At 37.6% G+C, this 23,797-nt stretch overlaps 1 pseudogene; it reads right to left on the reverse strand.

Annotated features, from left to right (window-relative positions):
• Positions 1-20,321, reverse strand: part of LOC127670977 (vomeronasal type-2 receptor 116-like) — a 34,171-nt pseudogene extending 13,850 nt beyond the window's left edge.
• Between the last annotated feature and the right edge of the window lie 3,476 nt (positions 20,322-23,797).

The raw sequence follows: 23,797 nt of genomic DNA on the forward strand, positions 1-23,797 counted from the left end.
ATCCTGCTAATCATGGGTTTCTTACCCATGATTCTTAAACAACTAAGGACCACCTGACACCACTCCATTTTATGTGTCATTGTGAGGTAATTTTTTCACTAATTGTTTTATTCAATTTCCATATAGGATGCTGCCCCTCCCGGTCCACACCCTAACAGTCCTCCCCCTCCCCAACTCTGCTGAGAGGGTGTGGGCCCCCTGGATTTATTGCCACTCTGCCACATCATGTCTCTACAGGATTAGCCTCATACTCTCCCACTCTGGCCAAGGAAGGCAGCTAAGTTGTGGAGTGAGTCCCACAGATAGCTTAAGGACAGCCCCCACTTCAGCTATTTGGAACCAACATGGAGTTTGAGCTGTACATCTACTACATATTTTGAGGGTGTTGAGACTATGTCTATCTCATGTATGGCCTTTGATTGGTGGATTATTTGTCAGAGCCCCCAAGGTTTGAGGTTACTAGACTCTTGGTCTTCCTGTGCAGTTCCTAAACTATTCTGGGCCTCAATCCTTCCATAAGAGACCCTTAGCTCTGTCCAGTGTTAGGCTGTGGATCTCTTCATCTGTGTCTGTCTGCTGCTGGGTGAAGCACCTTGGAGGACACTTGTGCTAGGTCTTTTTCTGCAAGCATAAAAAATATCATTAACTGTTTCAGGGACTGAGTATTGCCCCAGGATGGATCTGAAATTGGGCCAATTATTGGTTGGCCATTCTATCAATCTCTCTTCCATCCTTGCATTTCTTTTAAACAGGACAGATTTGGGGTCGAAATTTTTGTGTCTGTGTTGTTGTCCTTATCCCCCCAAGGCAGGACCAGCATGGCTATAGGAGTTGTTTGTCCTCTTCATGTTACACATCTCCACACATCTGCTATTTTTCTCAGCTATGGTCACCCGAATTTTCTACTGGTACCCTTCCAAAAGCGATGACTCTGACACTTCCTTGTGACTCCCCCAAACCCTATACTGATGGCAGCTACAGATTGCCTTTCATTCTCCTAACTCTCCCAACACCTGATACTGAGACCACCATTCCCTACCACCTTCCCTCTCACACCCAGTTCCTCCCTCACTCTACCCATTATGACCGTTTCAAACCACTTCTAAGAGAGATTCATATATCCTCGCTTCAGTATCCTGCTTTGTTTAGCTTCATTGGGTCTGTGGATTGAATCAGGGCTAATATATACTTTATGACTAATGTTGTCTCAAGAGTTTGCAAATACTGTGCATGCCTTTTGGGTCTGGGTTACCTCATTGGGGAGGATATTTTCTAGTTCCATCCATTTTCCTTGAAAATTTATAATGGCCGAGTGTTTTAATAGCTGAATAGTAGACCACTATGTGAATGAACCACATTTTCTGAATCTATTTTTTCATTGAGGCCTATCTGGGTTGTTTACAGTTTCTGGCTATTATGAACAAGGTTACTATAAAGATAGGAGAGCAAGTGTCTTTCTGATATGGTAGAGCAGTTTTGGTTATATGCCCAGGAGCAGTATATATACACGTCTTCACGTAGTACTATTTACAGTTTTCTGAGAAAATGCCACATTGTTTTCCTGTGTGATTGTACAAGTTTGCAATCTCACCAGAAACGGAGGAGTGCTGCCCTTTCTCTATATCCTTACTACCATATGCTATCTCTTGAGCTTTTCTTTTTATCTTAGCCATTTTGATTGGTGTAAGATGATTTCTCAGGGTCATTTTCACTTGCATTTCCCTGATGACTAGGGTTGTTGAACATTTCTTTAACTGCTTCTAAAACATTCAAGGCTACCCTTTGGGAATTCTCTATTTAGATCTTTACCACATTTTAAAAATTTTGTTATTAGCTTTTCAAATTAAGGAATCTAATTTCTTGAATTACTTATTATTTAGAATATTTGGCTTCTACTGAATGTAATGTTAATGAAGATCTTTTCACAGTCTATCAGCTGCAATTTTTGTCCTATTGATAATGTCCTTTGCCTTATGGAAGTGTTTCAGGTTCAGTTATCAATGGTTTCATGATCCGTCCAGGAAATTGTCTTCTCTGCCAATGGGTTCAAAACTATTTCCCACTTTCTCTTCTATTAGACTCTGTGTATCTTGGTATTATGTTGAGGTTTTTGAAGCACTTGGTCTTGGGTGTCCTCAGAGTGATAAATATTGTTCTATTTGCATTCTTCTACAAGCATATATTCAGTGGGAGAGACATCATTTGTTGAAGATGCTTTCTTTTTTCCATTGTAAGGTTTGGCTTCTGTAAAAATCAAGTCTCCGTAAATGTACTACAGGGAACTGACTTCATTCCACCGATCAACTACTTTCATTTTATAGGAAACCATAAAGGTTTTATACCATTGCTCAGTATTACATTTTGAGGGCAAGGATGGTGATTTCTCCAGAAGTTTTTTTATTGTTCAGGTTCATTTAGCTATCCTTGGTTTTTGTTTTTCCATATGAAATTGAGAATTGCTCTTTGAAGGTCTGTAAATAATTGTCTGAGAATTTTCATAGTAATTACACTGTATCTGTAAATTCCTTTATGAAATTTGTAAAATTTAGGGAACACTCTAAATTTCCAATGTTCACTAGGTTAATCAAATTCATCCATGAGGATGAAAGAGGTTTCCATCTTCTGACATCTTATTCAGTTTATTTCTTCAAGGACTTGAATTTGTTTTCATACATGTCTTTGATTTCCTTGGTTAGAGTTACACCAAAATAGTTTACATTATTTGTGGTTATTATTGGTAAGGGTGTTTTTTCACTAATTTTTTCTAATCCCATTTTTTAATAAATTAGGGAAATATCTCCCATATGAATGGTCCCTCACACTACCATGTTTTATGATAATACTCGACAGGTTTTCCTTGATGAAAGAAGTTCAGAAATACTATGTATACTAAGATTCCTCTTCTCAGGGAAGTTCAATTTATGTTATTTTGAAAAAAAATTTATCTTGGACTCTGGAAGTTAATGTAAACAGCCTGATATCTCTTTTGTTACAATGATGTCAGAAAGTAGTAATTGATAACCTTTCTTTAAAGGTCAAAATGATTAGATAATTTAAAAATGTTTAAAACACTTCCACAAGAATGAGCGATCAGTAAAACTCTTAATAATAATAGTTATGAGTGTATTGATGGGGTAAGTATTAACAACCAAGATTTACTACATCAAGAAGCATATAAGATTTACTTAGAAACACACCTCTGTAAATCTTATGGGCCAGTTAATCATGTATTCAGATATCATCAACTGTTCATCCTTGGAAGCACTAGGAACAAATGTACCCACTTTCACCAATAGTGAAAGACCTGATGGAAAGTTCCAAACGTTGTTAATATCATACTCTGGATCAGCCTTCCTTTTCCAGTCCAGAACCACAGGGTCACCAACAGAGTTTTTGACTTGAATATTCTTCAGAAAAGGGTGAAGCTAAAAGATATGAGAAGTCTTATGATGAAGTTGAAGTTATGGATTTATAATTTAATTATGAATAAGGAGATATTTCCTGACAATAATATATGATGTTAACACTGTTTTAATTAATTATCTATGGGATTGAACACAACAAAAGAAAGCTTAGGAGAAAATAAATATAATTTTTTTCTTAAATGTCAGTTTGCATAGAATATGCCAGGCCAAGAAAACCAAATGATCAAAGATAATACAGCAAACAAGTCACAACTTTTTATCCGTTTTCAAAAGATTGAAGCTACTTCATTTCTTTCACTATTATCTAATAGAATAAAATATAATTCCAAGAATCTCTAAAATGCTACAAAAGACCCTATTACTTTGCCATGGTTTAAAGAAACTATCTTATTACTATTCCAAGTACTGCCAAATGTTCAAGGACTATGGAGTGAATGGATCTCAACTTCTTTGAAAAACTAGGTATAACCTTATATTTCCTGACATTTTTACAGCCTCAATGTTTAAGACGAGGTTATTTGAGTTTGATGGATAATCAGGAGTTGGCTGATTTAGAGCACATACTTATTCTAATGGCATACAGGAATTTTGTATATATTTTGTGTAAAATGAACTTGAAAACCTGGATTTTTTTCCTTTTTTCTTTTTTCTTTTTGTTCTGGTTTATTTGCAAGAATGAGAACATGCATTTCAAACAATCAAATGTTTTATAAACTTAGCAACATAGAATACAATGGCAGTTTTCAAACTAGAAAGCATAGCCTAACATGAATTGGTAGCCATGACTTACATGTATGTTGACTTCTATGAAACCCAGAGGTACACAGTTGTCCAGTATGCTTCACTGACTTAAAGAGTGCTTATTGTTCCTATGAATAAAAAGTCACACAAAATTTCCCTAGATCAAATGACCTAATGCCCCAAAGTTGCCTGACACATACCTCTCAAGACAGCTTAACAGGGTAACTCCATTATAACCACCAGCTTGGCACTTGGATTTGGATTGTAGATGCAGTCACATTGACAACTATGACTACCCATCACAACTAACTATATGTCATGCTGTGAAACAACAAATTATTCTTATTTATCTAAAGTGGGGTGTCCTCTAAACAACATTTTCATTGCCTTTACCCTCTAATCACCTTTTCTTGGCAATTCCCATTCTACTTTCTAAATCTACTCTAGAATTTGGATCTACATTTCCTTTTTTATAGTTTTTGTATGCTTTTCAATGTAATTATTCAGTTCCATCCTGATTGCAGTTCCTCTTTTTAGACTAATCCATCTCACCACCCAACCTCCATCAACTTCTCTGAGATGGTGGAGCATCCCCTGGGTATTCCCAACTCTACGACATGAAGATGCGTCAGGGATCGGCACATTAATGAAAGTCTTGGTTTTTCTACTGAGAAATTGTCAAGACAAATATATCTGCTATTTCCTTTTTTGTTTGCTTGGGGGTTATGGTTCTTTTTCAAGACAGGGTTTCTCTGTGTAGTCCTAGCTGTCCTGGAACTCACTCTGTAGACCAAGCTGGCCTCGAACTTAGAAATCTGCCTACTTCTGCCTCCCAAGTGCTGGGATTACAGGCGTGTGCCACCATGCCCAGCTATCTCTGCTATTTCTACAAAAAGAAGAATTAGTCTGTTGAACAGAATCTTCTACAGGCCACTCATCATATACATAGACATTGAACTATATTGATATCTAAGCACTGAAATATGCACTATGTCTTATAGGTTATTGAATGGAAAAATAATATAGCATTACCAGTTTGAGAGCTTTTCAGGCATCTGTGACATGTTGGTGAATTTACAATACAAAGAAAGGCACATTACCTGCCAGGGGGATAACAGAGTCCTATCAATATTTGCCTGTGGTTGAACTTGTATTTGATTGAGATTCTTCTCATGGAGACTGTGGGCCACTGCATACACAGCATCATACACATCGTAACTCTCTTCAGTCATGACCATTTCAAAAAGACTCCTTGGCAACAATCCCAAAGAGGCACTGGGCAGACAGTTTTCAATGATTTTACGTGCAGAATGCAATCTTGAGCAATTGAAAAAATCATCCACAAGTTAAGAAGAAAAGTATCTTCTGGGTACTTAACAGGATTGGCTTCCCGCATAAATTTTGTGAAACCAACAATCTCCCCATGATGGGGTGAAAAAATGAGAGCCCCATGCGATAAATTTAACACTGTATATGGACGAATACTTGGGCTAATCCATTTTTTACTCATAACCCAGATTTTATTCATTGTGTACTTTCTATGGATATTTACTATTACAGTTAATAGTAAATTAATGGGTCCATAAATTACAATCACATCTGCTGATGACTCTAGAGTACGCATCTGATCATAGGTTAGCGAATGATATATTGATTCTCCCACATATGATACTGTTTCCACAAAAGCTATGCAGGCTTTGTTCTTTTCCATCTCCATTCTAAAATCTGATGCAAACTGAGAACCTTTGTGGTCATCTGTGATGAGCAGCCCCACCCAGGTCCATCTGAAATGAAGCATCAAAGAGGCAATACCACAGAACAGAGCCGTGTCTTTGGGGGCTACCTGGTACAGAGATGTAAACTGATTTGTGTCAACCTTTGCATGATCAAAAGGCCCAACAGTAAGCTGGAAGGAAATCAGTATTTTAAAAAGGAGAACAATAAATGTCATTTAAATAGTCTTAGTCTTAAAAACCCGATTTCAGTTATAAAGTTGATACTCTGCTCAATAGTTCTTAATGTCACATCTCACCTCCTGAGGGTTTCCAGAAAAATTATTAAAAGTATCAAAGTTTTAAATTGCCTTGTGTACTGTTCATCCTTCTTACTCTACATCAAAGGAAATGAAGAACAGACTGTGTCCATATTTGTCTTTGTATTTGCTCTTTAATGCCAATTAATCAAAATCTCTCCTTTTCATTTTGCAAGCAGCTAATTCTGAGAAAGGAAAGCTGGCTTCCCACCACTCACATCATGTGCACTCACCTGAGGAAATTTGTAACGAACCAACAATGTCCCAATGATTTCAGATGATTTCCATGATATTCCAGTAAGTCTAGCAGCTGATTTCCACTTTTTTCTACAATTGTAATTAGGGATAAATATGCTCAAACCTGTGAGCCAATAGAATACACTCTTCATAATGTTCCTTTCAATATCTGGGAGATTATATATCTGAAGTCCCAGAGACGTGTTTGGTAAAACATGAGGGTTCAAGTTGATTTCATTGATGGCAAATAACATGGCCAAAACAAGTTGGTAGTTTCGTATATCCGTCCTGCATAGAAGTATCACAAAATTCATATTGGGAACTCATAACTATTATACCTATAACCTATAAGGTACAGAAGACACCTTAGAAAATATTGACACAACAATCAAAGCAACCACTAAATCAAAAAAAGTTCCTAACTTAAAACATCCTGGGAATCCAAGACACAATGAGAAGACTAAACCTAAGGATAATAGGTATAGAATAGAACAAAGATTCCCGACAGAGAGGGCAAGTAAATACCTTCAATAAAATTATAGAAGAAAACTTCCATAACCTAAAGAAAGAGATGCCCATGAATATATAAGAAGCCTACCGAACTCCAAACAGACTGAACCAGAACATATGTTCCTCTCATTACATAATAGTCAAAACACAAAATGCACAAAACAAAGAATATTAAAAGCAGTAAGTTTAAAAGGTCAGGTAACATATAAAGGCAGACCTATCAGGATTACACCAGACTTCTCAACAGAAACTATGAGAGCTAGAAGATCCTCAGCAGATATCATACAAACCCTAAGAGAAGACAAATGCCAGCCCAGGCTAGTAACTTTCTACAAATTCAGCCCTAAAAAGGGTAACAGATGGAAAATTCCAACAGGAGGAGGGAAACTACACCCTAGAAACAGAAGAATGTAATCTTCTTTCAAGGAACCCCAAAGAAGATACCCAAAAGAAAAGAACATAATTTCATCTCTAACAATAAAAATAACAGGAAACAACAATCACTATTTCCTAACATCTCTTAATATCAATAGACTCAATTCCCCAATAAAAAGATATAGACTAACAGACTGGATATGTGAACAGGCTACAGCATTTTGCTGCATACAGGAAGCATACCTCACAGACAAAAACAGAAAATACCTCAGGGTAAAGGGCTGGAAAACAATTTTCAAAGCAAATGGTCTCAGGAAAGAAGCTGGAGTAGCGATTCCAATATGAATAAAATCTACTTACAACCAAAAGTTTTCAAAAAAGATAAGGAAGGACACTTCATACTCATCAGATGAAAAATCTGTCAAGGAGAGCTCTCAATTCTGAACATCTGTGCTACAAATGCAAGGGTACCCACAATCATAATAGAAATTTTATTAAAGCTCAACGCACACAGTGAACCTCACAATAATAGTGGGGTACTTTAATACTTCAAACTAACCAATGGTCAGATCATGGATACAGAAACTAAAGAGAGAGACACAGTGAAACTAACAGAAGTTATGAAACAAATGGATTTAACTTTTAACTACAGATGATTTAACTCTAAAGCAAAATAATAAACCTTCTTCTCACCTTGGTACCTTCTCAAAAATCTACCATATAATTTGGACACAAAATCAACATTAACAGATCCAAGAATTTTGAGTTAATCCCATGTATTCTATCAGACCACCACAGAATGAGGCTGATCTTCGATAACTACAAAAACAGGAAGACCATGTACACATAGAAGTTGAACATCTATCTCCTCAATGGTAACTTGGTCAGGGAAGAAATAAAGAAGGAAATGAAAGACTTCTAGAATTCAATGAAAATGAAAGACACATCATACCCAAACTTATGGGGCACAGTGAAAGCTGTGCTAAGAGGAATGCTCATAGCTCTGAGAACCTCCAAAAAGTAACTGGAGGGAGCATACACTAGCAGTTTAACAGCATACCTGAAAGCTCTCTTACAGAAATAAGCAAATACACCAAAGAGGAGTAGACAGCTGGAAATAATCAAACTTGAGGATGAAATCAACCAAGTAGAAACAAAAAGAACTATATAAAGAATCAGCAAAAGCAGTTGCTGTTTCTTTATCAACAAGATAGTGGAAATACTTAGCCAAACTAATTTGACCCACAGAGACAGTATCCAAATTAACAATGTCATAAATGAAAAGGGAGACATAGCAACAGAGATGGAGGAATTTAAAGAAATTATCAGGTCCTAATACCATAGCCTATACTCAACAAAACTGGAAGTCCCTTTCTCAGAGGAACCATAGCACCCTCACTTAAGTCCTCCTTCTTCGTGAGCTTCCTGTTCTGGGTGAATTGTAAATTGTTTATTTTGAGCTTTTGGACTAGCATCTGCTTATTAGTGAGTGCATACCATGTGCATTCATTTGTGATTGGTTACCTCACTCAGGATGACACTTTCCATTTTCATCCATTTGCCTAAGAATTTCATGAATTCATTGTTTTTAATAGCTGAATAGTATTCTATTGGGTATATATACCACAGTTTCTGTATCCATAATACTCACAGGAGCAATAAGGGAGGCAATGTGTGGAGCAGAGTCTGAAGTAAAGGCCACCCAGTGACTGCCCTACATGGAGATTCATCCTATAAACAGTCACCAAACACTGATACTATGACAAGAAGCGTGTACCAAAAGGAGCATGCCATGGCTGTCTCCAGAGGGGCCCTGCCAGAGCCTTACAAATACAGAGGCAGAAGCGAGCAACCAACTATTGGACTGGGCTTGGGGTCCCCAACGGACGATATGGAGGGAGGTCCGGAGGACTGAAGGGGCATATAGCCCCATGGGAAGAACAATGACTTCGGACACCCAGACACCCCAAGACTCCCAGGGACTGAACTATCAACAAAGGGGTACACATGCTTCCAGCCAAAAATGTGTCAGAGGACGGCCTTGTTAGGCATCAGTGAGAGGAGTGGTCTTTGGTCATGTAAAGGCTCAATAGAGGCCCCAACAAAGGGAAACGAACAGGGGGAATGTGGGGGGGAGGTGGGACTGTGTTGGGTAGAGGGGCATATACATGGAGGCAGGGGGTGGGAGGAGGGGTAGGGAATCTTTGGGGGGCGCTTTTGGGAGGGGGTATATTGGGAAAGGTTTTACCATTGGTAATGTAAATGAAGAAGATACTCAATAAAAAAAGAAAGAAAGAAAGAGATGCAGCCATTAAAACTTTGCCAACCAAAAAAATGCACAGGGCTAGAAGATTTGAGGGTAGATTTCTATCAGATTTAGAGACGTCCTAATACCAATAATCCCAAACTCTTTCACAAAATAAAAACAGAAGGAACACTACCCAATACATTTTACAAAGCCTCATTTATGCTTTGTAAAGCCTCATTTACGCTAAACCACACAAAGACCCAACAAAGAAAGAGAACTTCAGAACAGTTAACAATTTCCCTTATGAATATTGATGTAAAAACATTCAATAGAATTCTAGCAAAATGAATCCAAGAACACATCAAAATGATTATTCACCATGATCAATTGTGCTTCATCTCAGGGTTGCAGAGATGGTTCAATATATGGAAATCCATCAACTTAATCCATTATATAAACAATGTCAAACAAACAAAAACCCACATGATCTTCTCATTGGATCCTGAAAAACTTTTGAAAAATAAAACACCCCCTCATGCTAAAAGTATAGGAGAGATCCGGAATTCAATTCCATACCTAAACATAATTAAAGAACTATAAAGCACACCAACAGAGTTAGAGAACAGGAGCAACCTGAGAGGGATAGAGGAGCAGGAGGGCAAAAAGGAGGGGCATGAACAGGTAATGGAAGAGACAGGAGAGAAGACAGAAAATAAAACAGAAACAAGTAGCAGTGGAGATGGGGAAATGAGGGCAGCCAGAAGACAGTCCCAGAATCCAGGAAAGTGAGAGGCTCCCAGGATGCAATGGGGATGGCTTTAGTAGTAATATCCAAGAAAGAGATACAAAACCTGTACAGACAACCTCCAGTAGATCGTCATGACTCCCAATTGAATCATGATGCCACCCATGTAATTCGAAACTTTAAATCCAGAAATATTCCTGTCCAAAGGAAAGAGAGTGACAAAAATGGAAGAGAGACTGAAGGAAAAGCCATCTAGAGGCCACCCCAACTAGGAATTCATCCTACCTGTAGAACCAAACCCCCACAATATTGTCCATGTCAAGGGCTTGCTGGAAGGAGCCTGGTATGACTGTTCTCTGAGAGGTTATGCCAGCCACTGATTATTACTAATGGAGACACTAACAGGCAACTACTGGACTGAACACAGGGACCCCAATACAAGAGAAGGGGAAGAACTGTAGGAGCTGAAGGGGATTGCAACCCCATATGAAGAGCAACATCAAGTAACTGGACCATCCAGGCCTCCCAGGGACTAAACAAGCAATCAAAGATTGTACATGAACCAAGACATGATTCCAGATACAAATGGAGAAGAGGATGGCCTTCTCTGACATCAAGGGAGGGGAAGGAGGCATGATTCTCTGTGTAAAGGGATGCTAGACTGGTGAGGCTGAAGGAGGTGAGTGGGTGGAGGAGCACCCTCTTAGAGGTAAAGAGTAGGGGGTGAGGGCTAATGTGATGGGGAGCTTTGTGGAAGTGGAACTGGGAAGGGAATTCTCATTTTAAATATAAACAAAAATGATAAATAATGTATTTGTATAAGAAAAAAGAAGACAGCATAGATAAAATAGATACATCTTTCAAATAAAATGTTAAATTTAAAAACATTCCAGACCCAAAACATCCAGAAAAATCTTGGACAATATAAAAAACAAAGTTTAAACAAATTGGAAAGGAAGAAGTCAAAGTAAGAAGTCAAACTATCATTATTTGCAGATGACATGATAGTCTACCTAAGTGACCTAAAAAACTCCACTAGAGAACTCCTACAGCTGAAAAACAACTTCAGCAAAGTGGCAGGTTATAAAATCAACTCAAGCAAATCAGTAGCCTTCCTATACTCAAAGGATAAGCAGGCTGAGAAAGAAATTAGGGAAATGAACCCCTTCACAATAACAACAAACAGTATAAAGTATCTTGGGGTGACTCTTACCAAACATGTGAAAGATCTGTATGACAAGAACTTCAAGACTCTGAAGAAGGAAATGGAAGGAGACTTCAAAAAATGGGAAAAGCTCCCATGCTCATGGATCAGTAGAATCAATATAGTTAAAATGGCCATTTTGCCAAAAGCAATATAGAGATTCAATGCAATATCCATCAAAATCCCAACTCAGTTCTTCACAGAGTTAGAAAGAGCAATTATCAAATTCATCTGGAATAACAAAAAACCCAGGATAGCTAAAACTATTCTCAGCAACAAAAGAAATTCTGGGGGAATCAGTATCCCTGACCTCAAGCAATACTACAGAGCAATAGTGTTAAAAACTGCATGGTATTGGTACAGTGACAGGAAGGAGGATCAATGGAACAGGATTGAAGATCCAGAAATGAACCCACACACCTATGGCCACTTGATCCTCGACAAAGAGGCTGAGAACATCCAATGGAAAAAAGATAGCCTTTTCAACAAATGGTGCTGGTTCAACTGGAGGTCAGCATGCAGAAGAATGCAAATTGATCCATCCTTGTCTCCTTGTACTAAGCTCAAATCCAAATGGATCAAGGACCTCCACATAAAGCCAGACACTATGAAGTTAATAGAAAAGAAACTTGGGAAGACCCTTGAGGACATCGGTACAGGGAGAAAGTTTCTGAACAGAACACCAATAGCGTATGCTCTAAGAGCAAGAATTGACAAATGGGACCTCATAAAATTACAAAGTTTCTGTAAGGCAAAGGACACCATCAAGAGGACAAATCGGCAACCAACAAATTGGGAGAAGATCTTCACCAATCCTACATCAGATAGAGGGCTAATATCCAATATATATAAAGAACTCAAGAAGTTAGACTCCAGAAAACCAAACAACCCTATTAAAAAATGGGGTACAGACTTAAACAAAGAATTCTCACCTGAAGAACATCTGATTGCTGAGACACATCTTAAAAAATGCTCAACTTCAATGGTTATTAGGGAAATGCAAATCAAAACAACCCTGAGATTTCACCTTACACCTTCACAGTCAGAATGGCTAAGATTAAAAATTCCGGAGATAGCAGGTGTTGGAGAGGGTGTGGAGAAAGTGGAACACTCCTCCACTGCTGGTGGGGTTGCAAATTGGTACAACCACTCTGGAAATCAGTCTGGCAGTTCCTCCGACAACTGGGCACCTCACTTCCAGAAGATCCTGCTATACCACTCCTGGGCATATACCCAGAGGATTCCCTACCATGTATTAAGGATACATGCTCTACTATGTTCATAGCAGCCCTATTTATGATTGCCAGGTGCTGGAAGGAACCCAGGTATCCCTCAACAGAAGAGTGAATGCAAAAAATGTGGTATATCTACACAATGGATTACTATTCAGCCATTAGAAACAATGAATTCATGAAATTCTTAGGTAAATGGATGGAGCTAGAGAACATCATACTAAGTGAGGTAACCCAGACTCAAAAGATGAATCATGGTATGCACTCACTTATAAGTGGATAGTAACCTAGAAACCTGGATTACCCAAAACATAATCTACACATCAAATGAGGTACAAGAAGCAAGGAAGAATGGCCCCTTGTTCTGGAAAGACTCAATGAAGCAGTATTCAGCAAAACCAGAACTGGGAAGTGGGAAGGGGTGGGTGGGAGGACAGAGGGAGAGAAGGGGGCTTACGGGACTTTTTGGAAGTGGGGCGGCTAGGGAAGGGGAAATCATTTGAAATGTAAATAAAAAATATACCAAATAAAGAAAAAAGATAAATAGTTTTCTACTGATCTGTGGTATAAGGGACATACACTTAAGAAAGCCAGTTTACACCAAGCCTAAATCCAAGGAAGCAATTCTTCAAACATCAGGAACAAGACAAAGCTGTCCACTATCTCCAGAACTATTTAATATAGTACTTGAAGTTGCAGATTGAACAATAAAACAGAAAAGGAGTTTATGGGAATTCAAATTGAAAAGGAAGCTATCAAAATATCACTATTCACAGATGATATGATAATATAAATAAGTGAGTCCAAAGTCGCATATACTAAACTAACTAAATATTATCAATAACCATCCTACATGGAATCAATAAGGAGACAAAGGAAGAAATTGCTAGTGAACCACCCTTTACAACAGCCACAATTTATATAAAAATATTGTGGTGCCAAACACCAAGCAAGTTAAAAACATGTATAGTCGGAAATCCATCAATACAATCCACTACATAAACAAACTCAAAGAAAAAAACCACATGGTCATTTCATTGGATGCTGAAAAAGCATTTGACAAAATTCAGCATCCTTTCATGCTTAAAGTCTTGGAGAGAGCAGGAATTCAAGGCCCATACCTAAACAGAGTAAAAGCAATATACAGCAAACCGGTAGCCAGCATCAAACTAAATGGAGAGAAACTTGAAGCAATCCCACTGAAATCAGGGACCAGACAAGGCTGCCCCCTTTCTCCTTATCTTTTCAATATTGTACTTGAGGTACTAGCTTGGGCAATTCGACAACATAAGGAGGTCAAAGGGATACAAATTGGAAAGGAAGAAGTCAAACTATCATTATTTGCAGACGACATGATAGTTTACCTAAGTGACCCAAAAAACTCCACTAGAGAGCTCCTACAGCTGATAAACAACTTCAGCAAAGTGGTGGGTTATGAAATCAAATCAAGCAAATCAGTGGCCTTCCTATACTCAAAGGAGAAGCAGGCTGAGAAAGAAATTAGGGAAATGACCCCCTTCACAATAGCCACAAAAAGTATAAAGTATCTTGGGGTGACTCTTACCAAACATGTGAAAGATCTGTATGACAAGAACTTCAAGATTCTGAAGAAGGAAATGGAAGAAGACCTCAAAAAATGGGAAAACCTCCCATGCTCATGGATGGGTAGAATTAATATAGTTAAAATGGCCATTTTGCCTAAAGCACTATACAGATTCAATGCAATACCCATCAAAATCCCAACTCAATTCTTCACAGAGTTAGAAAGAGCAATTTTCAAATTCATCTGGAACAACAAAAAACCCAGGATAGCTAAAACTAATCTCAGCAACAAAAGAAAATCTGGGGGAATCAGTATCCCTGACCTCAAGCAATACTACAGAGCAATAGTGTGAAAAACTGCATGGTATTGGTACAGTGACAGGCAGGAGGATCAATGGAATAGGATTGAAGATCCAGAAATGAACCCACACACCTATGGCCACTTGATCCTCGACAAAGAGGCTGAAAACATCCAATGGGAAAAAAGATAGCCTTTTCAACAAATGGTGCTGGTTCAACTGGAGGTCAGCATGCAGAAGAATGCGAATTGATCCATCCTTGTCTCCTTGTACTAAGCTCAAATCCAAATGGATCAAGGACCTCCACATAAAGCCAGACATTCTGAAGCTAATAGAAAAGAAACTGGGGAAGACCCTTGAGGATATCGGTACAGGGAGAAAGTTTCTGAACAGAACACCAATAGCGTATGCTCTAAGAGCCAGAATTGACAAATGGGACCTCATAAAATTACAAAGTTTCTGTAAGGCAAAGGACACCATCAAGAGGACAAATTGGCAACCAACAAATTGGGAAAAGATCTTCACCAATCCTACATCAGATAGAGGGTAACATCCAATATATATAAAGAACTCAAGAAGTTAGACTCTAGAAAACCGAACAACCCTATTAAAAATGGGGTACAGAGTTAAACAAAGAATTCTCACCTGAAGAACTTCGGATGGCGGAGAAGCATCTTAAAAAATGCTCAACTTCATTAGTCATTAGGGAAATGCAAATCAAAACAACGCTAAGATATCATCTTACACCAGTCAGAATGGCTAAGATTAAAAATTCAGGAGACAGCAGGTGTTGGAGAGGGTGTGGAGAAAGAGGAACACTCCTCCACTGCTGGTGGGGTTGCAAATTGGTACAATCACTCTGGAAATCAGTCTGGCGGTTCCTCCGAAAACTGGGCACCTCACTTCCAGAAGATCCTGCTATACCACTCCTGGGCATATACCCAGAGGACTCCCCACCATGTAATAAGGATACATGCTCTACTATGTTCATAGCAGCCCTATTTATAATTGCCAGATGCTGGAAAGAACCCAGGTATCCCTCAACAGAAGAGTGGATGCAAAAAATGTGGTATATCTACACAATGGAGTACTATTCAGCCATTAGAAACAATGAATTCATGAAATTCTTAGGCAAATGGATGGAGCTAGAGAACATCATACTAAGTGAGGTAACCCAGACTCAAAAGGTGAATCATGGTATGCACTCACTAATAAGTGGTTATTAACCTAGAAAACTGGAATACCCAAAACATAATCCACACATCAAATGAGGTACAAGAAGAAAGGAGGAGTGGCCCCTGGTTCTGGAAAGACTCAGTGAAACAGTGTTTGGCAAAACCAGAATGGGGAAGTAGGAAGGGGTGGGTGGGAGGACAGGGGAAGAGAAGGGGGCTTACGGGACTTTCGGGGAGTGGGGTGGCTAGAAAAGGGGAAATCATTTGAAATGTAAATAAAATATATCGAATAAAAAAAATGGATGCAAAAATTTTTTTTGGAATTAAAAAAAAAAAAGAAAATGTGCATATATATATCGTAAACCTAAAAAAAATGTATAATAAAAATGTTCAGTCACTGAAAATAAATTGAAGATGTCAGAAGACAGAAAGATCTCAAGAGCTGATGTAATAGTAGGATCAACATAATGAAAATGGCCTTCTAATCAAAAGAAATCTCCTGTTTCAACTTAATCATTATAAAAATTACAACAGAATACTTTTCAAAACTTAAAAGAATATGTATCTTCATACGTAGAAATAAAATGCCACTATAGATGAAACAATTATGTACAATAAAGAAAATCCCAAGGTATTACTTTCCCTGATTTCAAACTGTACTACAGAGCAATAGTACTAAAACCATCATTGTTTTAGCTTAAAACAAACAGGTTTGTTAATAGAATTAAACGAAAAACCCTCATTGGAATCCATACACCTATGGACACTTAATCTCAGATAAAAATCCAAAAATTGTACAATTGTAAATAAGAAAGTATTTTCCATGAATTGTTGTGGTCTCACTAGATGCCAATGATTATAGAATGCAAATAGATGCACATCTAGCTTTTTGCACAAACCTAAATTCCAAATAGATCAAAGATATTAACATTAGACCAGAAATACTGAATATAATCCTAGAGAAATTAGGGCAAACCATTGAATGCATTGAAGAGGAAAGACTTTCTGAACAGAACACCAATCATGCAGTTACTGTACATTATCGCAGCTAATAAAATGATAATAAAAATGGTTTGGTAAGGCCAAGGAAAGACCAGTTGTTCAAAACAGCAGTCTTCAGAATGCAGAAAGATTTTCACCAATTCCACTTCTTGCAGATAGCTATTATCCAAAATATTTAGAGTACTTAAGAGACTAGAAAACAAATATTTCAAATCAAATATTTCAATTAAAATGCAATACATATCTGAACAGAATTTTCAACAGAAAAATCTTAAGTGTCTGGGAAACATTTAAATAAATGTTCAAAATTCAACAGAATAATGTAAATCAAAATGATTCCGTGATTTCATCTTACACATGTCTGCTTGGCTAAGATCAGAAACAAAAGTGACAGTTGACGCTGGTGAGGACCTCAAGGAAAGGGTGTGCTTGCTCCTCCATTCATGGCAAACTTTTACAGAGACCTTTTCCATCAGCAACTCAATAGCCAGCCATAACTCTTCTGAGCTTACATCAAAATATTCTACTGTTGAGCCCAAGGACATTTGCTCAACCATGTTCTTTGCAACTTACTTAATAACAGCCAGAAACCAGAAGCAATCTAGATATCCCTCAGCCAAAGAATAGAAAAAATGTGTTAAGTTTACATACTGCCATAGTACACAACTCTTTAATAGGGCATCATGGAATTTGGAACTAGAAAAATTTATCCAGAGCAAGCTTACCCAGACCCAGGAAGATGAACATGGCATGTTCTCACTGACAAGTGGATTAGCTCTGAGGTACAGATTTTGAGACCATGAGTAAGAAATAGGGCTTAAGGGACAATGCAAGAATATTCACAATGTAACAAATATTAGTGTCATGTGTGGATAAAGAACTTGTTCTTTGACAGGCGGTGGTTGCACACACGTAATCCCAGCACTCTGGGAGGCAGACGCAGGCAGATTTCTCAGTTGGACGCCAGCCTGGTCTACTGAGTGAGGTGCAGGACAGCCAGGGCTATACAGAGAAGCGCTGTCTCCAAACAACAACAACAACAACAACAAAAAAAAAGCAAAAACAACAAAAAAAAAAGAACTTGTTCTTTTGTTTATTACCATGTACTTTCACTTTCACAGTACTATTGTCATGTTATCTCGTTAATTTAAATCACCTTACACCAAAAATACTACAGTTTAATGATTAGGATGTTTTGGGTTGTTTGATATCCACTAATATCCTTGTAACTGAAGGCATCACTAGCAATATTTTTGCTGAAAAAAGTTATAGTTTTATAAACACCAGTATATAAAATGGATCAAACATGCAGACTGCATTTTATTGGGAAACACTTCAGCTTGGGGTTTTCATGCTTGCCTGCTGTTTATGATTCCAAAATATTTTTTGGATTAAAAAAATACCTTCCACTAAACTATTGCAAAATGGATAATAATAAAAAATCAGAAAATGAGTTCAATTACACACACGTAAATTGAAACTCCAGTGTTAAGGTTCATAATCCTAGCCACTCTAAAGCACATAATCATTGTGTTCATTGTGATCCTGACGCTTGCACTTGTGCACATAGAAACGGAAAAGGAAGAATACCAGAAAGATCCTTTTTCAAAATGACTGTGCACCGCATCACTCTATTATAAAAGATTTAATCAGAAGCATGAATGAAATTTAATAGATCTTACTCTATATTTACTTTATATGAATACTTTATATTCAGATACCCTTTCTTGTAGAAAACTAGATATTTTTAAATTACATTAAATAAGGTGAATATAAATATATTTAATATATTTATACTTTAATATATAAATATATTTATCATACATGGACAAAGAAATCACTTCCCAAATTCTGTTGTCTTATTTCATATCTTGTTAAATCATCTGACAAGTCATTTTCCACTTGTTAGCATTTGATGAGCTGTTCTACTGCAAATGTGCTTTTGCAGTGAGATTGCTCCCACTACACTGTCTGGACAGACATGGGGCATAGTGCAAAGTGGTTCCTGATGTGGTGCAACTGCACAACAGTGTAAAAGATTTATCAAGTGCATCCATGGTTCTTGCAAAGTTAAAAAAGATATATACCTGGGGCATTTAGAGAGCCACATGAAATATTTCAGCTGGTTGTGAATTTTTGGATCACTCTGATCATCTTTAATATTAAAATTTATTTCAAAATATGAAAAATGTCTTCTTCACCTAATGATGTTTTATTTCTGAATCATTTCCCTTCTACACTGCCTTGACCTAACAATTTATCACCATACCAATTTGCAAGCAAAGTGTTAGCAATGTTTCTACTTAGACTAAATCCACTTAGACATTCAGCAATTTTCCAGCAACTAACCAGAAGCAGGACATTCATTGCACAGTTTTCCTTCCCCAGGTTGAATTCAGAGTTGAGTGTGTACTTTGTTTCTCTATTTCAGTTCTTTAGTTTATATATACCCTGATAGAAATTTCAGCATGCTACAATATACACTTTATTTCCTTGAAAAATTATTGTACATTGCTATTTATGTCTGAGATTACCAAGGAAGTTGAAGCAAACTTTGTCTAAATCTGCTGTTCCTGCAGATTTTAGACTGTCTAGGAAAGGGCCTTCAGTGACATAATCTCAGAATATTACTGTATGAATAAATTCATGAAATCAAGTATTGCATAGTGGAAATTGATAAATTAAATAGGTTGCAATGGATAAAAATCTGAAATCATATGAATTAAAAAATATTAGCTTTCAATACTCTGCAAAATGTTAAGGATCGAAAATAAAAGTGAAGAGAGATAAATTTCTTTTTTTAAATATTTTTTTAATTCGATAAAATTTATTTACATTTCAAATGATTTCCCCTGAAGAGAGATGAATTTCTAATTCTGCCATCACTGCATTCAAATCTGTGTCAGCTGACACAGCAACACTGATCACTCTAGAACCTGAGGAGGTATTACAATGTAACAGATTTCAAAGGTATTACCTGCTCTAATACAATCACAAATGAAACTCCCCGATTCTCTGAAGTGTTGTGTCAGGCTACTGCCAACATCCCTTGTAGTACAGGACTGGCATAATATGTGCTCACAGTCTGAGGAATTACAGACAGCATGGTGAAAGGTGATCAAACTGCAATGACCAAATATGAAACACAAAACTCTAATGACATATTTCTCTTCTCACTTGAGAGGACATAAGGAGTCACCAAGAAAAGAAAATTAAACAGAGGATCTTGGAAGGGAGTATATGAAGGAAACCTCATGAGGAGAAATTCTTGGAATAGTGTTCAAATCCACACTTAAAGTAGGACAAATAATTTGAAATGAGTTGATACAAATCACTTACCGTAAACCATTAGATGTGCCCAATGGTAATGTTTTCCAATCTATTGTTAAACTTGTAGCAGTGTCACTTAAGAGAGGAAAAAATGCACCAATGACCACAGACCCATCATGGTGTAGCATGTATTCTGATTCTGTTAGGCCGAAAAGGGCTGCAATGATCCAGATAGGTGTTCGCATCTGTAAAAACCAGAAGATAAAAAGCCAAGAGAAGAGCATATTAAGAGATGTTTCTGCCAAGATCTAAGTCGTGGAATGGTACAACCTATGGGGTGTTACATATATATATATTCAGTGCTCATATGTGTTTGCATGTGCGTGCCTGTGTGTGTGTGAGTGTGTTTGCACTGTTGTTGTTGACATGATGACAGAATATTTCACTCTAATCAGCCAGAGATATGTGCAAGGATCCTTCCATTCACCCTGTGAGAGTTCTATGGCACTTTATCCTTCAGGCTATCCATATGAGTCACCTCACTCAGTGACAAACAGGTTACAGCATCAAAGGACATACTTTCATTTCGACTAGGAATCACAATAATTACTCCAAGACTGAAACACCCCAGTGTTGCTTTCTGCCTCTGTGTTTATGGCCTAAAATGTTTACAAAGAAAGAATTTATTCAAGAGCCCTTCAAGATAATGCCCACATATCACATCAAAGGAAATCACTGTTGGAAAAATATAAATACACATTAAAGACCCATACCAGAACTGATGAACTTAATTAAAGGTGCACCATGCTCCACAAAACTTAATAGTATTGGTCTTAAGTTCACTTTTTACTCTCCTATGGTTTTTAGGATTCTGAGACAATTCTATCTTTCATACATGCATGTCTACATACCAATACTTGGCCAGTTTACTCCTGCATACCCTTTGTGTCACATTTGTGTCACATTCTTGTGTAACCTACTACCAAGGTGAAGTTATTACTTCAGATGCATAACTTAATTTCAAGGTAGAAGTCGGGTTAATAATTTGATCTTAATCCATTCTGGAACATTGAATATATATATATATATATAAAATTCATTGCCCTCTTAAACACTCATTCCCTTTTTTTTTTTGACATGAGGGTATTAGAGAAATTCCCCACATGTCTCCAAAGAACATATCATATGCTGAGGGGGTCTCTATGTTTCTTTCATGGAGTTACTCAACAAATGTATCATAAGCAGGGACTATTTTCAGTCAATAAAACAATTTTAAGGCAGAATAAATACATTGTTCTGTAGTGTAGACGTGCTTGCATTTTCCTGTTAGTTTGATTGCCATGAAGGTTGTACAACATAATAACTAAAAGAATGTATAGGCAATGACTTTCTTCAATGAATTTTGATACATTACGTTGTCTCCTGCACCTGTAATACAAGAAAGAAACACAGGTGATATAGTAATGGAAGTTTTGATAATATGAGCATATTACTGTGTTTTCTCTCCACATTTTCTTTAATTCTGACTGTGACATAAGAACATACCTGTTGAATTTTAGAGTCAACTCCATTGTCATCATGAGTGCCCCAATACCATATGTGTAGTGAATAGTTACATTGTGTCTGTTCTAAAGAGGCAATATGCTAACCAGAAACTATTAGTTATTTGACTAATTTTTCAGGAATACACATGGTTACTACATAAATCATACATTTTTATTTGTTCCATGATAAGAATCTATGGCTAATTGTAAATAATACTTTATTTGTAAGCATGTGTGTGTGCATGTGTGCTCATGCATGCATAACTTCAGGAATGTCTTATGGACAGAGGATCATGATGCTCTGATCTATAGTTTAAGATGTCTTTGAGTTTACTTAAATATATTCTAGAGGCTCTTCATCAGGTTCTCTGCAACAGGAGCATGAACACTTACATGCTCAAATAACCCCAGTGCTAGACCCAAGGTTTTATTTTTATTTGTTTAATAGGTGAGGAGGAGTGGAAAATGGGGCAGGATCAGGTATAGGGAGAGACAAGAGCGAAGCCCAAAGGGTCAGAAGAAGGAATAGAGATGTGCAGTTGCTGGGGGTTGCAGAGGTCAAGGTGTTTCTCTAGAAAATCCTATAGACCTGGGAGGTGAAAGGCTCATAGGTGTCAATATGGGTGATCTTAGCTAACAAGGACCAACAGTGGGGCAATCAAACCTGAGGAGACCACTTCCTGTAGTTAGACAGGGCCTTCAGAGGAGGAAATGTGTCACCAATCAGCATTCAAAAAATTGACCCAGAATTGTTCCTGTCTTAATGAAATGCAGGGACAAACCTGTAGCAAGGACTGAAGGAAAGGCCATTCAGGAACCAGCTGAATCTGGGATCAGACCAATGCGCATGTATCCAACCCTGACACTATTACTGATTCTATGTTGTACTTGCAGATTGAAACCTAGCATGGCTGTCCTCCGAGAGACTCTACCAGCAGCTGACTGAGGCAGATGCAGATACTTAGAGACTACCAATGAACTGAGATCAGGGCCTCCTATGGAAGAGTTAGGGGAAGGATTGAAGAAGCTGCAGGGGATTGATTGCATCCCAATATGAAGGCCAACAGTGTCAAAAATCCCTGCAGTGTGAGGATGGCTAATATGGATAACAATACATTGTTACTAAAAGCTTCCAGTGACTAAGCCACCAACCAAGGAGAACATCAACTGGTCCATCTCCCTTAGTGCTTAAATGTCAGAGGACTGCCTTGTCTGGGGTCAGTAGGAGTGATGTGCCAAGGTCTGCAGTGACTTGACCCCAAGGAAGGGTGATGACCAGGGTGATGTGGTGGTTGTGGATAGGGTGTGTGGGGAATAGGCTCTTAGAATAAAACTGGAGGGGATGTGGCTTGAAAACTCTGGGAGGAGGAACTTGGGATAGGGTCAAAATTTGGAATGTAAATATATTAAATAATTCCTTAACAATAAAAACAATGTATAATGGCTAAATCCCCATGTGTAGGTGAATGATACAGATATGCAAGAACTTATGTAAAGAAAGCAAATCACAATTCATGGAGATGAAGCCATATTTATTATCTAACCCATAGAGGTCAGGAAAAAACAGATACATACCAGTAAATTTATGAACTGGTACACAGAACTTCATTGGGCAAAATTAAAGAAGCACATCTTCTAAATTGTTTATGAATTCTTTAGGCACTGATATCTGGTATTTTTTTCTGGAAATCTTTTGTTGTTGATGTAATCAAGCTATGATAATGTCATTTTGGCTGAAAAATATTAATAGAACTCTATAATACATATAGTAATCCAAAATGTGGCTGAGACATTGAATGACCTGCTGCAGATGCAGTGTGAGGATGGTTAATATGGATAACAATACATTGTTATTAAAACATCTATTTATTGAAAATTTGTTTTGCCCTTCTAAAATGTTTTATTTTTTAAGGTTGGAATTTTTTTTCAATTGGTTTATTTACATTTCTAATGTTAGCCCCTTTCCTCATACCCATCTGAAAACACCCTATTCCATCACCCCTCTACATGCTTACCAACCCCACACTTTCATGACCTGGCATTCTCCTACACTGGGGCATAAATCCTTCACAGGGCCAATGGCCTCTCCTCTCATTGATGTCTGAAAATATCATCATCTGCTACATATGTAGCTGGAGCCATGGGTCCCTCCATGTGTAATGTTTGGTTGGTAGTTTAGTCCCTGGGAGCTCTGGGGTTACTGGTTGGTACATAGT

The sequence above is a fragment of the Apodemus sylvaticus genome, chromosome 20, assembly GCF_947179515.1.
Source record: "Apodemus sylvaticus chromosome 20, mApoSyl1.1, whole genome shotgun sequence".
Lineage (NCBI taxonomy): Eukaryota > Metazoa > Chordata > Mammalia > Rodentia > Muridae > Apodemus > Apodemus sylvaticus.